The 16,079-nt window shown below is 39.3% G+C and overlaps 1 protein-coding gene across 1 annotated transcript in view; it reads left to right on the forward strand.

The window, feature by feature from the left end:
* Window positions 1-16,079, forward strand: part of LOC128012969 (receptor-type tyrosine-protein phosphatase mu) — a 256,276-nt gene that overhangs the window by 30,175 nt on the left and 210,022 nt on the right. The window lies entirely within an intron of this gene.

Consider the following 16,079-nt stretch of genomic DNA (forward strand, 5'->3'; position numbering starts at 1 on the left):
CTTTTTTAGATCGAGAGTCAGCAACATCTGCTCCTTAATGCCTGGATCTCATCCCCCATCCTCGCCTGCTTTTAATCCTTTATTTGGGAGTTTGCCATCTCTCCCATATTTTATTGAGGTTTCAAGCAGTCAACATTGATGAAATTCTGCACGGAATGAAATCATCATCCTGCACACTTGACTCTATTCCGACAGTTCTTCTTAAGTCATTCATTGCTATTGTCAGTTCACTCATTACAAAGTTAGTAAATCTTTCATTACAAACCAGTTATGTTTCACCCTCTCTTAAAGCAGCTGTCATCTGCCCGATTTTGAAAAAGCCCTCATTGGATCCAGAGGTGCTTGCAAGCTATAGGTCTATCTCAAACCTGACTTTTCTGTCAGAGGTCCTAGAAAAGACAGTTGCATTCCAATTTCAGAGCCATCTCAGATGTAATAGTGGGACATTCACATTGACTCCATTGTGAAAAAGGCCCAGTAGAGGTTGTACTTCCTTCGCCAGCTGAGGAAGTTAAACCTGCCACAGGAGAGAAAAGAAATAATGTAATATTATAATTAATATCAACTGGCAGCTGGGCCTCCGCTCCTTCATTCCCGTTTTAGATCAATTTGGGGTCCAATACCCCACGTCTGGTCTACTAAATGAAGTCACTATGGAAAGGGTCGTTGTGCTGCATGCCCTGGCCGGTCACATTTGTCTCTTTACTATATTTATTATATAGTATACTATATACTATATATATATGTCTACTATTACTATACTATATATATTGACACACTCCAATTTAAATTGTTATGGTCCCCATCACAGAAATATATATATGGAATTAATTGGTATTAACAAAAGTTCAGGAGGAGGGGCACACCACAAACAATCACCTGACTTCTAAAAACCTCCATATATACTGGGCCGCATCATACCGCACTGCTAGTCTCGTTCTCTCGAAGGATAGATGGACTTGTCTGGTCTGGATGGCTCTCTATTCGATTCAATATCACCGGCGAAACATGAGGATCACCTCTCATCCTCCCAAACACAGTCTCTTTCCGAGCGGTCGTGTTTGGTCGCGCACATTCCGGGCACATTCTACTCCCAGGGTCATCATGGTAGGACTCTGGGCTCTTCCCATTCTCCACCCTCTCGTCAGTGGGATCCGTGAGCCGAGATCACCATCATCACCATCATCGTTTTTCGTGGTGGACGCAGAAACTGAATTCTTGCTCCCATCGTGAGCCGCTTCTCTGACGCCTCCTCAGTGTTTCATTGCATGTCTTTTAGAATCCAGAGCCGAGCACACCTAAGTCAAGTCACTTTTATTGTCACATCACCACAGCACAGTGCTTTAATGAGTGAAATTCATGGGAGCTTGCTCCAGAAATTGCAGAAACAATTAACAAAATATAGTCAGTACACACAGTGTACTATTAGACATACTTACAGTTAACACTACACATTATACACAGAGGCGCTATACACATAATGTACACATTCTATATTATGTAAACTTATTATGTAAAAATATGCCAAGGTGCAACCGAGTGTACTTGAACTGGATACAGAAATGTCACGGATGTGCATCGGATGGTATCCAGTGGTAACAAGTAGGTTATTGTGTTAAATGCAGTGTGTATGTATAGTCCAGTGTTGAACTGTTAAAGTTAAAGTGCAGTGTGTGGCATACCATATTGTGGGAGTGTCCTATAGGGTGTATTAGTTTTGACCGTTCATTAGTCTAATGTCATGAGGGAAAAAGCTCTCCCTGAGTCGGCTAGTGCTGGATCGGATGCTGCGGAGACGTCTTCCTGAGGGCAGCACAGAGAGAGCAGTCTGTGGGACGGGTGGTCACTGATGATCCTCCGGGATTTCCTTATACACCGCCTGGTGTAGATGTCCTGGAGAGAGGGAAGCTCACCTCCAACAATGTGGCATATGTAAAACCTTTTCAGAGCTTTATGGTTGCCAGCGGTGCTGTTTCCGAACCAGGCAGTGATGCAGGCCGTCAGGATGCTTTCTATAGACCAGGTGAGATCATCACTGATGTTACCGCTGAGGAATTTAAAGCTGCTTACCTGCTCCACAGGTGTCTTGTCGATGGTGATGGGTGTGTGTTCTTTGCTCTGTCTCCTGAAATCCACCACCAGCTCCTTGGTCTTGTCGATGTTGAGTGAGAGATGGTTCTCCTGACACCATTTAGTCAAGGTGCTCACCTCCTCTCTGTATTGTCAGTGATCAGGCCTATCACCGTTGTGTCATCAGCGAATTTGATGATGACGTTGGAGCTGTGTGTGGCTGTACAGACGTGTGTACAGGGAGTACAGGAGTGGGCTGAGGACACAGCCCTGAGGAGCACCAGTGTTGAGGGTCAGCCGGGATGAAGTGTTGTTGCCCATTCTGACCACCTGTCAGAAAGTCCAGGATCCAGCTGCACAGAGATCTGTTTAGTCCCAGAGTCTGGAGCTTTTTTCTTCTTCTTTGGTATGGGCACAATGGTACATTTTTGGAAGCACGAGGGAACCACAGACAGATAGAGGGAGAGGTTGAAAATGTCTGTGAAAACACTGGCTAGTTGTATAGCCGTCTAGTTGTCTAGTCTCTATGTCGTCATCAGACGCTGCCCGGAACATGTCCCAACCCACGTGATCTTGTAGTATAGCATCTGATTAGTCCGACCAGCATTGAATTGTCCTAAGGACGGGTGCTTCCCGTTTCAGTTTCTGCCTATAAGCAGGCAGGAGCAGATTGGATTGGAGTGATCTGATTTGTTGAAAGGTGGGCAGGGGAGAGATTTGTAGGCAACCTGGAAAGGAGAGTAGCAGTGTTGACGGCTATGTATTAAAAAAATTAAGCTATTGTTCTGAAGTTGGCTTTGTTAAAGTCCCCCATAACAATAAATGCTGCATCTGGGTGCGTGGTTTCGTGCTCACTTATTTGCCCGTGCATTTCCTTGAGTGCCTGCTCTGTTTTGGCTTGAGGGGGAATGTAAACAACTGTGATTATGACCACTGTAAATTCCCTCGGTAGCCAGAATGGTCGACACAGATGCATATGAAATTCCAGATCAGGGGAGCAGAAGGATTTAATAGAGTGTTGGTTCCTCTCATCACATCACGAGTTGTTGATGAAGAAACAAAACCCCCCACCTCTGCTTTACCCTGTGAGCTCTTTCGTTCTGTCCGAGCAGTGCACGGAGAACCCCGTAAGCTTGATGGCTGAGTCTGGAACCACTGCAGACATCCATGTTTCTGAGAGGCAAATAATGCAGCAGTCCCTTGTTTCTCGTTGGTATGAGATGCGTGCCCGCAGTTTGTGGTCCAGTGACTGAACGTTAGCCAGGAAAATGGTTGGTTAAATCCAAGGTATCAAATTCAATCACGCAGATAACAAACAGTGATTTTGACTATATTGATTATATTGAGTATCAGTAAAACTTCTGTCATGACAAACTTTGAGCCCTCAGCACTCCTAGGGAGTCAATCACGAGAATTCTCCTGCACAGCAGCGCCCCCTAGCGGCAGGCAAGGCATAATTCCACCTGCATTCGCTCAATCTGATCTCTCTTTTCTTCTCTATGCTCAAAGTTTGCTTATAAAACTCCACTCATAAACATCCTTTCATCCCAACATCCCTTCTTCCACCCTTCCTTCAGCCTATTCTGCCCTCTCTTTACTTCTCAGTCGCACTCTCTCTCCCAAACTAATAAATTGTTGTATAAAAAAAGTTTATTGAGCAGCAAATCACGATTTCTGAAGGTTAATGTGACACTGAAGATTGAAGTGATAATTCACCTTCTCTGACGTTTCACTGAACTGTGATTCTAATGTGTAAAGTTGTATTTCCTATCTAAGGCTAAATAGAGGACAATCTCATGTATTGTGAATGCACGTATACTTTTTCAGAAGCATGTTGATAAAATGCAATGTCAGCAGTGGATAGATTTTAATGAACACACACAGTGCAAGACAGACATCGATTGTTTAATGCATGCTTTTCTACTTTGTTGCTGTTGAGCCTCTTACAAAGGAGGTTTGTCTCAAAGACGCAAAAGTGCAGATTTGGAACAGATTCATTTCACATCATACATGAAATTCATTTTTCCTTTGGGCTTACATGAAACAGAAACAAATCTGTTAAATCCTGTTCCCACATTTTTAACATATGAGCACAAGCGATCATCAACAGACACATCTTTGTCAAACAACTCCACACTTAAGGTGTCAGCAGATGAACATCCTAAGGTGAAGCCTGACCAATAAGGATTACTAGTAGCATGATATGGTATTGTTTGCTCGTAGTGTTTACCGCATCTGATCTTGAGGTAGGGATCAGGTTTTCCAAAGTCACCAGACAGGTCTACTGCATTTACATTATGCATACGAACCTCAGCATTTGCAAAGTCTAGCTGAGACACCATCATCATCATCATAGACAGAAACACCAGCCAAAGGAGATTAAAGACTGCCATGGCTGTCAGAAATAATACATGATGAAGATTTAATACACAAATACTGAAATTAGAACATAATGTTCACATGTTAAAAGTACCAGCTGAGATATGATGCCTTACCTTGCTTGTTTTAGATTCTGTATGAATGCTTCCTGATCCTCACCCCCTTTATAAAGTCAATGCAATCACAGAAATCTTCAAAAAGTTGATAAACAGGTGTTTTATTCCCATGTAAATCATTGATAAATATTGTAACGTGGCGATCTATTTGCATATGTCAAGTTCTCAAGAGTGTGTAAAATCATATCCTTGGAAGGTATTGAAGCAATGCGTTAAAATAATTTTTGTAATTCTGTAATGGGTGGCTACAAAAGCAAAATACACTGGGTCAATGATATAGAAAAATCTAAATTCAAAGGAAAATAAATTAGATCTTAAACAATTACTTTTTTTCTTTAAAACATCTGTATTGTAAGAATTACAGAACCTCAGGCACTTTTAGTATCTTCTGAGGCGAACAATATACACACAGTGCATTAACATACAGACATCCGTCTCCACATCCCACTGAGGGAAAATGTGGGAAAAACATCAGTTCCTTTTCGTTATTTAATTTTCCAATTTTAATTTGTTGACAAAAAAGTGTATTTTCATCTGTTTTAAACACCTTTTTTACTCGTGTAAATGCCTTGTCAAAACCCAAATTATCAAATATTTCATTGAATTTCACATTGGATGGACCACATTTGACAATGTCAAATTGTCAAATATTATATATATATTTTTATTTCTTGCATTAGTTGTTATTCTGACACAACTTTTACACATTTTACTAGTTAGACTTTTTTTTACTATAATTTTCAACTAAATGTATGAAATCCAGTGAAACATTTTGAAGCATGTTTAATTTAATTGCATCTATATGTCTCACAACGCCAGCATGTTTTTCTTTTTTACATTTTCTGTAAACTATAAAACAAAACAATATAAAATATTACATATTGTAACAGTAACACTAGAGTCTAAACTGTTTAGACCAATGTTTACTATGAAATACTCTGTTCACGGATATATGTAGATATTTATAACATACTAATTTGAAGATTTCACTTCAGCTGTTTTTCTCTGAGAGTGCTACACCGGGCTCAAATATAGATAAAAGATCCATGACTACAGATGATGGGGCCGTTTTTCCTGAATCTATGGAAATAAGCAACAAACACATTGGAAAATGCTAAATGTTAAAATGCTAAAAGAAAAGAAAGTATAATTGTCTGTGTTTGTGACAATCAGAAAGCAGACGGCAGAATAATATGGAGCTTAATGTAATTTGGTCATATGGCCATGAATACTGATATGGAGAAGGAATCTTGCTCAAGGGAAAAACACACACTGCATGTACACCTCTGGAAGGACAGGGCACAGAGTACATGTCCACACATGATGTCATTCACGCCCTTATCTTGTACTTGTAGTACATTTTACTGAAGGCAATGCCGTTATGGTCATGTGATTTAAAATATCAGAGTTATGAGAGAAACTGTAAGTGCAGAAGTGTTGTGTGTGCTGTGTAAACACGATCCTTTTACTGTAATTCTAGATTGAATATGAACATGCATTTACTTGTACAAAAATTTTCAGTATGCCCCCAAAAATGTTGAGCTTTGCCTTTATTGTACATTTCCTTCAGCCTGAGGCGTATTCATTTCACTTTTGGTCTGAAACGTCTTTTACATTTGCCAAAATTCGAAGTTTTTATATAAAAACCAAACAAGCAAGCCCAGGCCACATGAGAAAAAGTAACACAAAAGTAAAATAATGCATTACTTTCCATAAAAAATAACTATATAGGGAAAACTACTTTTTAAGGTGAAATGCAATATTGTTATGCATTACTTTTAAAGTCACTTTCCTCAACACTGTTAATATCAAGGCATTAAAATAACAAAAACCCACCTCTTCGAGACAAGCAGCGGAGCTGGCTGACACATTCATTGCTGCTCAGGTTAGGCACGGTCAACTTACTAACTGGGTCACAGTCAAGGCATCCACAGAGCGACAGGTAAGTCTGGGAGAGGGTTTGGTAGTGGTCAACCATATAGCATCACTAAAGGCTATAGTTCACAGACTTCCCAATCCAAAGCTTACCCTAAAAGTTATAAGGTCAACACAAAGAGAAGCCAGTGATTATCTGTCATAGATGTGGCCAAGTAGGACACAAGAGGGCAGAATGTTCATTGCAAAGAGTCAGTAAAGCATGCCTTTGTTATATCCCCAGACCGTCTCAAATACTAGGTGAAGCAGCTTTTAGGGTCCCAAATGGGATCTATCATTTTACGGTCATGTCGTTCGGCCTTCATGGGGTCGCAGCCAATTTCCAGAGAACTATGGACTGTGTATTGAGAAGTACTGAGGACTTTGCAGCAGCCTACATTGATGATGTGGTGATTTACAGCTCATCGTGGGAAGCCCATCTGCAGCGCCTGTCAGCTGTATGTTCAAGAATTTATGATGCAGGGCTTGTGGTTAACGCCACTAAATATCATCTAGCAAAGCCTGAGGTGTCCTATTTGGGGTATGTGCTGGGAGGTGGGGTAATTAACCCTCAAGTTGACAAAGTGGAGGCTGTACGTTCTTGCCCACCTCCAACAACCAAAAAGCAGATGAGGTCCTTTTTAGGTCTGGTAGATCTGGCACAGATGTTTTATTCCCAATTTTTCCACCCGAGCGGCCGTACTCACAGACCTCACTCAGACGGGTAGCTCCCAAAGTTTGTGTGGTCCCCTGAGTCTGAGGAAGCCTTTCAAGATCTCAAGCACTGTTTGTGTCAGGGGCCAGTGTTGCAAAGCCCCAATTCTGACCTTTCTTTCACAGTGCAAACAGATGCATCAGGAGAAGGTCTAGGAGGCGTCCTGTTGTAAGGTGACAGCGAAAGTCAAAGGCCGGTGCAGTTTATCAGTCGGAAATTGTTCCCCCGTGAGGTTAGGTATTCTGGTTCCTTTTGCTGCAACCTTTTAAATTTCAGGTAAGAAATCAGATGCTGCCTCGTGACCGCCTGAAGATCTCTCTGGCACCAGAACCATCGCTGAAACTGCCTTGAGCAAAAAACTTTATCATATTTATACTTTATTGAATACTTGCATACAGTAGTTAGTGAATGGATGTTTTTGTTCAACAGTTTAAAAGAAGTTCAATAAAGTGCATCCATCCATAATAAAAAGTGCCTCTGCTGGGTGAATAAAGTCCTACTGTAGTGAATCATTCTTTTCTTTTTATTGTTATCTATTGACACTATAGTGTCTAATTCTAATGTTTGGTAATATTTCTATTCAAAATTGAGATTCCTCAATTTATAAAAAATGTAATTGTGGCGAAACATTAAATTCGAATTAATCAGTTAAATGAGAAAAATCTCCCAGCTCTACCTTCAACATATGAAAATAAGCGGGATTTAGTGAAAACTATGGATATTTTTCGTTAAACCCCCCCCGCATTGATTCACTACAGTAGGACTATTCACCCTCGTGCACTTTATTGTATGGATGATGTCCTATCGGAGGATTTGACTTCCTTTGAACTGTTGAAAAGAAACACCCCAATGGCATTATAAAGCTTGGAAGAGCTTGGATTTGTCTGAAAGAAGAAAGTCATATACATCTAGGATGCAGTTTCATGATCTACTTGAGGAATTTTCAATAAAGAAATCTATACTTTTACTCAAGCATGATGATTAAATACTTACAGTTTTTTTCAATCGCTAACAAGCGCTTAACCATACTTCAGATACTTTTTCTAAACTCTTAACACAGACTAACACCTACAAAACACAATTGGCCAAATGGATAATTTTCTTCTCAAAAACACATTTTGTTAAATATATACTAAATCTTCATTTCAAAATAGAACACACCTTTCTCTGCACACACCAACTTTACCAAAACACTGGAAATCTGACTCAAAATTAAATTGTTCTGTCAAAGAATAACACATGTTTTCACCTCAAAAGGTACATGCAGTCAATCAAAGTACACCAGGTTTCAAAATACTGGCTATTGTTGACATTACAAAAACTGCATAGACTTTTCAGTCTCAGTTTTACAGGTATTTGCATGCAAAACATGCAATTCACTGTATTACACTAAATTTCTTGGTTAGGAACTGTATGTCCAAATGTACAGTAATGCTCACATTCAAAAGCATTCCAGTAAAAAGCGTATTTTTTTTCCTTTACTGTTTAATGCAGGAGGTACAGTAGAAACACGGTATGATAGAACAGAAAAGGTTTGACAGTATTGCTTACAGTGAACAAAATATCCATAAAACACATAACAACAACACCAAAAAGCCCAGATAAAAAAAGGGGGGGTAAAATAAAAACAATCTCTCACTGCTCCTGCATCTCTCACTGCTCCTCTCACTGCTCCTCTCACTGCTCCTCTCACTGCTCCTCTCACTGCATCTCTCTCTGCTCCTGCTCCTCTCACTGCTTCTCTCACTGCTCCTCTCACTGCTCCTCTCACTGCTCCTCTCACTGCTTCTCTCACTGCTCCTCTCACTGCATCTCTCACTGCTCCTCTCACTGCTCCTCTCACTGCATCTCTCACTGCTCCTCTCACTGCATCTCTCTCTGCTCCTGCTCCTCTCACTGCTTCTCTCACTGCTCCTCTCACTGCTCCTCTCACTGCTCCTCTCACTGCATCTCTCACTGCTCCTCTCACTGCATCTCTCTCTGCTCCTGCTCCTCTCACTGCTTCTCTCACTGCTCCTGCTCCTCTCACTGCTCCTCTCACTTCTCCTGCTCCTCTCACTGCTCCTCTCACTTCTCCTGCTCCTCTCACTGCTCCTGCTCCTCTCACTGCTCCTCTCACTGCTCCTGCTCCTCTCACTGCTCCTCTCACTTCTCCTGCTCCTCTCACTGCTCCTCTCACTTCTCCTGCTCCTCTCACTTCTCCTGCTCCTCTCACTGCTCCTCTCACTTCTCCTGCTCCTCTCACTTCTCCTGCTCCTCTCACTGCTCCTCTCACTTCTCCTGCTCCTCTCACTGCTCCTGCTCCTCTCACTTCTCCTGCTCCTCTCACTGCTCCTCTCACTTCTCCTGCTCCTCTCACTGCTCCTGCTCCTCTCACTTCTCCTGCTCCTCTCACTGCTCCTGCTCCTCTCACTGCTCCTCTCACTTCTCCTGCTCCTCTCACTTCTCCTGCTCCTCTCACTGCTCCTGCTCCTCTCACTGCTCCTCTCACTTCTCCTGCTCCTCTCACTGCTCCTGCTCCTCTCACTTCTCCTGCTCCTCTCACTGCTCCTGCTCCTCTCACTTCTCCTGCTCCTCTCACTTCTCCTGCTCCTCTCACTGCTCCTGCTCCTCTCACTTCTCCTGCTCCTCTCACTTCTCCTGCTCCTCTCACTGCTCCTCTCACTGCTCCTCTCACTGCTCCTGCTCCTCTCACTGCTCCTCTCACTGCTCCTGCTCCTCTCACTGCTCCTGCTCCTCTCACTGCTCCTCTCACTTCTCCTGCTCCTCTCACTTCTCCTGCTCCTCTCACTGCTCCTCTCACTTCTCCTGCTCCTCTCACTTCTCCTGCTCCTCTCACTGCTCCTGCTCCTCTCACTGCTCCTCTCACTTCTCCTGCTCCTCTCACTGCTCCTGCTCCTCTCACTGCTCCTCTCACTGGGCCTGCTCTTCTCCCTGGGCCCCTTGCTCTTATTCTTCCTCGTCCATACATTACAGTGTTTCTCTTTTTCTGTTTCTGTTTCCAAAAACATCACTCTTCAAAGTCCTCCTTTTATTGTATAAGTGTCAATGTAATAGAAAAAAATAACCCCTGCCATTGAGTCTAAGCCAGATTGGAATCAGTTGTGGTTGGCCCAATTTACACAACATAAATCAGCTAAGATATATTGTTTTTGAACTGATATCATTGCAGAAGCAGAGGTTTTTATACTGTATCTAAGGTTTGGAACATTGTTTTTGCTATTGTGGGATGTTGTGTGTTAACATTTGTAAATACTACAAAAACGATCCATAATTTTGTTGGGAGGTATAGCTTGTCTGTTCAGAATATATAAGCATTGTGGAAATGTGTTCAATGACTCCATATTGTGTGAAAACGACATGAAATGTGTGAATGGTATGGCCACAATAGATAGATGCTGTGCTAATTGTGTTTAGAGTTTTGAAAATGTGACAACTGCTTGGACAAATGCTTGTTAGCGACTGAAAAAAACTGTAATAACAAAAATATCATCCCTATTTTTATTGGTCTATGTCCTTAAATGTTAAGCTTTACTTTGCAATCACTTATTTCCTTCATGACATGCAAATATAGTGGGTTTTGCTGCCATCTTCTGGACACCATCTGTATGTGCAGGCTGGACTGGCGAGATCTGACCTCACATGACCTCTTGAAGCTCAAGCTGGACCTCATGGTAAATTCCTGAATGATCCACAGTTGTGTTTTATTGTTTAGTGATAGTTGTTCATGAGTCCTGTTTGTCCTGAACAGTCAAACTGTCTGCTGTTCTTCAGAAAAATACTTCAGCTCTCAGAAATTCTTTGGTTTTCCAGCACTTTTGTGTATTTAAACCCTTTCCAACAATGACTATTGTAACAAAGATGATTTTGAGATCCATGTTTTCACATGGTTTCACACTATTACAGAAGGTATAAACGCTAAAGTTTTTCCTTCTGGAGCATCAGTGAGCGTTTGAACCTTCTGTAGCAGTTGCTTATGAATTACTCAGTTGTCCTCGATGTGAAAAGATGGATCTCTAAATCATACAGTCATTGTTGAATAAGATGCTGGATTATTTTCTCTTGTGGACTATATGAAAACATCTTTTATATGAAATATTTTATTCAGGTCAGTACTAAATAAAAAATAACATGCATTTTGTTTGATCTCTTTTATGTTGGTAAAATAATTACTATTTTGCAGATTCTGAAAACTTTTGAGCTCAGCTGTGTGTCTGTGATCAGTGTAAGGGTTTGTTCAGCAGGGGGCAGTGGCGGCTGATAAACTGGACTCCTCTGTCTGAGTTTTCCTTCTCTCTCTGTTATAGTTTGTGTTTGAGTGCTTAGCAACCTTGAGAGAAAAACACTGATGTTATGGCCGCTCCACTAACAGAGACTAAACAGCTTTCGGAGAGAAACACAGTGCACATTCACAGGAAGTGTTTGCATCCACAGTAGTTTACATTTTGAAGAAAACAGCCTCTAATGACCGATAAACACCCTACGCTGACATTTGTGCCCCATCTATTACTGTCTGCTTGAGGAGAACATACTGCCATAAAAACATCATGCTTTTTGTTTGCAAGCGTCATTACAGCAGGATCTGAGTGAGTTCAGCGCTGGCTGCTCTCCATGTTATTAGATGAACACTGAACTGGTTTGGCCCATTTGTATCATCAGGTCGGCCTCACATCATGCTCTTTCTGGCTTCAGTTGAATTCTTCAATCTCTAATGATGGCACAGACACAGCTGAAGCATTTTTTCAGACTTTTGGCCACGGTGTTTGGCTTCATCAAGACCTGCTTCTGTTGCCCAGACCACCTGGATCTGATTGATCAGTAACACAGACGAGAGCACCACAGCTGACAGCATCTGTCTGTCTGTCTGTCTGTCTGCTCTCTGTCTGTCTGTCTGTCTGTTTGACTGTCTGTCTGTCTGTCTGTCTGTTTGACTGTCTGTCTGTCTGTCTGTCTGTCTGCTCTCTGTCTGTCTGTCTGTCTGTTTGACTGTCTGTCTGTCTGTCTGTTTGACTGTCTGTCTGTCTGTCTGTTTGACTGTCTGTCTGTCTGTCTGCTGTCTGTCTGTCTGTCTGTCTGTCTGTCTGTCTGCCTGTCTGTCTGAATGTCTGTCTGTCTGTCTGTCTGTCTGTCTGTCTGTCTGTCTCTGTGTCTGTCTGTCTGCTGTCTGTCTGTCTGTCTGTCTGTCTGGATGTCTGTCTGTCTGTCTGTCTGTGTGTCTGTCTGTCTGTCTGTCTGTCTGTCTGTCTGTCTGTGTGTCTGTCTGTCTGTCTGTCTCTGTCTGTCTGTCTGTCTGTCTGTGTGTCTGTCTGTCTGTCTGTCTGTCTGTCTGTCTGAATGTCTGTCTGTCTCTGTGTCTGTCTGTCTGTCTGTCTGTCTGTCTGTCTGTGTGTCTGTCTGTCTGTCTGTCTCTGTGTCTGTCTGTCTGTCTGTCTGTCTGTCTGTGTGTCTGTCTGTCTGTCTGTCTGTCTGTCTCTGTGTCTGTCTGTCTGTCTGTCTGTCTGTCTGTCTGTGTGTCTGTCTGTCTGTCTGTCTGTCTGTCTGTGTGTCTGTCTGTCTGTCTGTCTGTCTGCCTCTTTGTTATTGTCTGTCTTTCTGTTTGAATTATATGTGTAAGTGTTTCTGTGGGATGTTGTTGTACTGTGGTTCTGTTCCTCTATATTTATTCCCGGACCGCTGTGGCTGGTGTGTAACTGCATTAGTAGCTCCTCTGCTGTTCTCTCATTCCACACACATTACAAATGGCATCTTTATAGTGTGTAATAGTGTGCTTCCTCCCCATCGATTCATCATCCTCAGCCACTTCATCTCCCATTCTATCTCAATTTACTCTCACACTCTCGTTTCCCCTCGCGCTGCTGCAGAAGAACTCGATGAAGAAATTATAGCTGAGATATTAAACTGTCTCTGGTGAACACTTGCATCTATTACCCACCAGGACTTACAAATCACACTGAAGGAGCTGGATGAAATAGGTGGCATTCTACATTACATTATCAGGAGATACTGACAATTAAATTCTCATTTAGTAACTGTAGCCTATTTACTTATTTTAAGTCAGTGAGGAATGATGAAATCCCTTTGTAAAATAACACATAACTTTTTTTTAATTCAATATAAATTTTGACTTTTTGAATTTTGAATATAAACATCGCACATTCAATACATGTGTGGAGAAGAACATATAAGAGCCGAAGTGTGAGCACAGTGCAGCTGAATTATAAAGTTTATTATTTTTGACTTTATGTTTTAATGCTGTCAAAAACTGCAACTGTATGAGTTGATTAAATCATTAATGTTTTGTTTGAGCTATTCAACATTTCAGTTTATCAAAGAGTTAAACATCCAGTTTAGTTATTAGACATGAACTTGTGTTACAGACTCTGAAAGAATGTCAGAAGAAGGTCAGGAATTCAGAGTGTATTTATATATCAGCTGAGCTCAGTGAGGTCAGGTGCAGGGCTAAATGCAGACCAGAGGTCAAAGGTCATAGAATTTGCATGTGAGATGGATTTCGGCTAATGATTTTCATCGGGTTCTTTAGGAGCATAAAGCATAAATGTTTGCACAGCCAAAAACAGCAGTTGTCTCATACAGTATATATATATATATATATATATATACAGTACATTATAAGTAATATAATTGTAATTGAGCTGACAGGTGCATGTGTTTGTGTTTGTCAGAGTGTGTGTTTCTCTGTGTTTATCTGCATCCCTCTCAGCGCTTTAACTCACATCAGCATGTTCTCATCTGCGTCTGAAGATTAATCATTCATTAAACTCCAGACTCGCCTGTTAGCAGCTTTACATTTTCTGTCCGTTCAGCTGAAATTGATCTCAGTAGGTTTGTAATTCTTAAATGTCATTATGTAATTTGTTTAATAAATGAACCCTGTGAGGATAAAGCTGTGAAAGTCAGTCATTAACACGGTTTTGGGTCTTGAGAGGTTTCTGCTAGAAATAAACCTGTTAAACAGCTTTTAGTATCATTGATATTGATATACACTGTACTACTTTAGTTTGTGTCAGTATTTTGAATAAGATTTTTTTTTATATACTTTTAAGCTTTAAAGTTTTACTCATTTTGATTAGTTTTTGTAGTCTATATTGTTTTTACTAATGTTCTGATTCTGTATTTTCCATTTAAATCTTAGTAAAAATGTGGTAATTTTGTTGTGTTTTATGATTTTTTATTAGTTTTTGTTATAGTTTTTAATAATATTCTAAAAGTTTTATTAGTATTTTCCATTTAAATTTTAGTTAAATTTTTTAGTAATTTTGTTGTGTTTTGTCATTTAATTTTTTTTAAATAAATATTTCTATATAGTTTCTATTTATAATATAAAGTTTTTTATATTTCCCACTTTTATTTTAATCTTAGTTAGTTTAGTAATTTTATTGTTTTTTATATTTTTATAGATTTCTTTTTCATAAATATTTCTATATAGTTTCTATTAATATTTTGAATTAGGTTTCTAACTTTCTATTTTCCATTATAATTTTAATTAATGTTTTAGTAATTTTTTTAAATATATTTTTTATATATATAGCTACATGTATATAGTTTTTATTAAATTATCTTTTTTAGCCAAATTAAAATACATTTTGCCTTGGCAGCTAGTTGAAATCAAATTAGATTTTATTTGAGATAACAGAATTGAAGTGGCATATATTTTATGGTTTGAGTTTTAGTAAACTATAATAACCCTGCTGCTGAAGCGGATGCATGGCTCTGAAGCGCTGATTTCCATCTGTGTGTATTTCTGTTCAGGGTGAAACGTTGCAGATTTCTGATTATTTGGTGACAGGCTGCGAGATGCCAAGAGCCTCCGACAGATGTCCTACTGAATACTGAACCACGACACCATTCAGAAGCCTTTAATCCACATCTGTGGCCATTTAATACGGTGAGAAATGATGAGTAAAGTTACCGGCTTCATCTGAACTTTAGCTGTAAAGAACATATTTGAACATTTCTCTGCTGGTTTGACAAACTCTTTGAGTGTTTGTTTACGTATATATATGAAATGAAGTTCAGGATAGAAACTAATTCCATTCAGATCAGCGTCCGTCAGGGGATTTGATCTATAAATAACTCTAATCTATAAATAAATAGTTGTTTATGTCAAAGCGTCTCCATGTGTGCTAATAAATATTTATTATATGATTATAATTATACCATTGAGATTCTATTATAGTGTTTATTAATATTTTGTTATTTTATGTTTATGTTTTCTTTTTTCACTTTGGCTTTAAAGTTTTTGTTGTTTTTTAAATGTGTGTATTTTTCATCTTTAGTTTAGTTTAAGTTAAACAAACTTAAAAATTAGTTTTCGGTTTTCTAAATATTTGTTTGGTATTTATTCATTTATTTAATTTAGTTGTAGTTTTTACAGTAGTTAGAAATTAAGTAAGAAATTAGTTAGAAATTAAAGATTTTTTTAAGGTTTTATTTTTTATATATTATTTTTTATATATTATGTTTTCAAACCAACTTAAAACTGAAAATTAATTTTTGTTTTTTAAAGGCAAATTTATTGTCAATTCTTTTTTTTTATATTTTAAACATTAACTTAACAAAAAACAGTTTTTAAACACAAACTAATTTTTTTATTATTATTTGTAATATTATTGTATACAATTTTATTTAATTAATTATTTTTAAATACCTGTTTAGGTTATATATATATGTGTTTTTTTTCAGTTTTAATTTTTAAACTTAACACAGGTGGGAAATGTTACTTTTCCAACTATTTGAAATATTTTCTTATATTTTAGTCTAGCTAACATTTATTTTATTTGTATTTAAGTATTTGGTTGAAGTATGTTAATATACAGTAGCTGAAGTAGTTTTAGTTATCAATAACAACACTAAAAACAGGCCAA

The sequence above is a fragment of the Carassius gibelio genome, chromosome B24 (genome assembly GCF_023724105.1).
Source record: "Carassius gibelio isolate Cgi1373 ecotype wild population from Czech Republic chromosome B24, carGib1.2-hapl.c, whole genome shotgun sequence".
NCBI classification, from domain to species: domain Eukaryota; kingdom Metazoa; phylum Chordata; class Actinopteri; order Cypriniformes; family Cyprinidae; genus Carassius; species Carassius gibelio.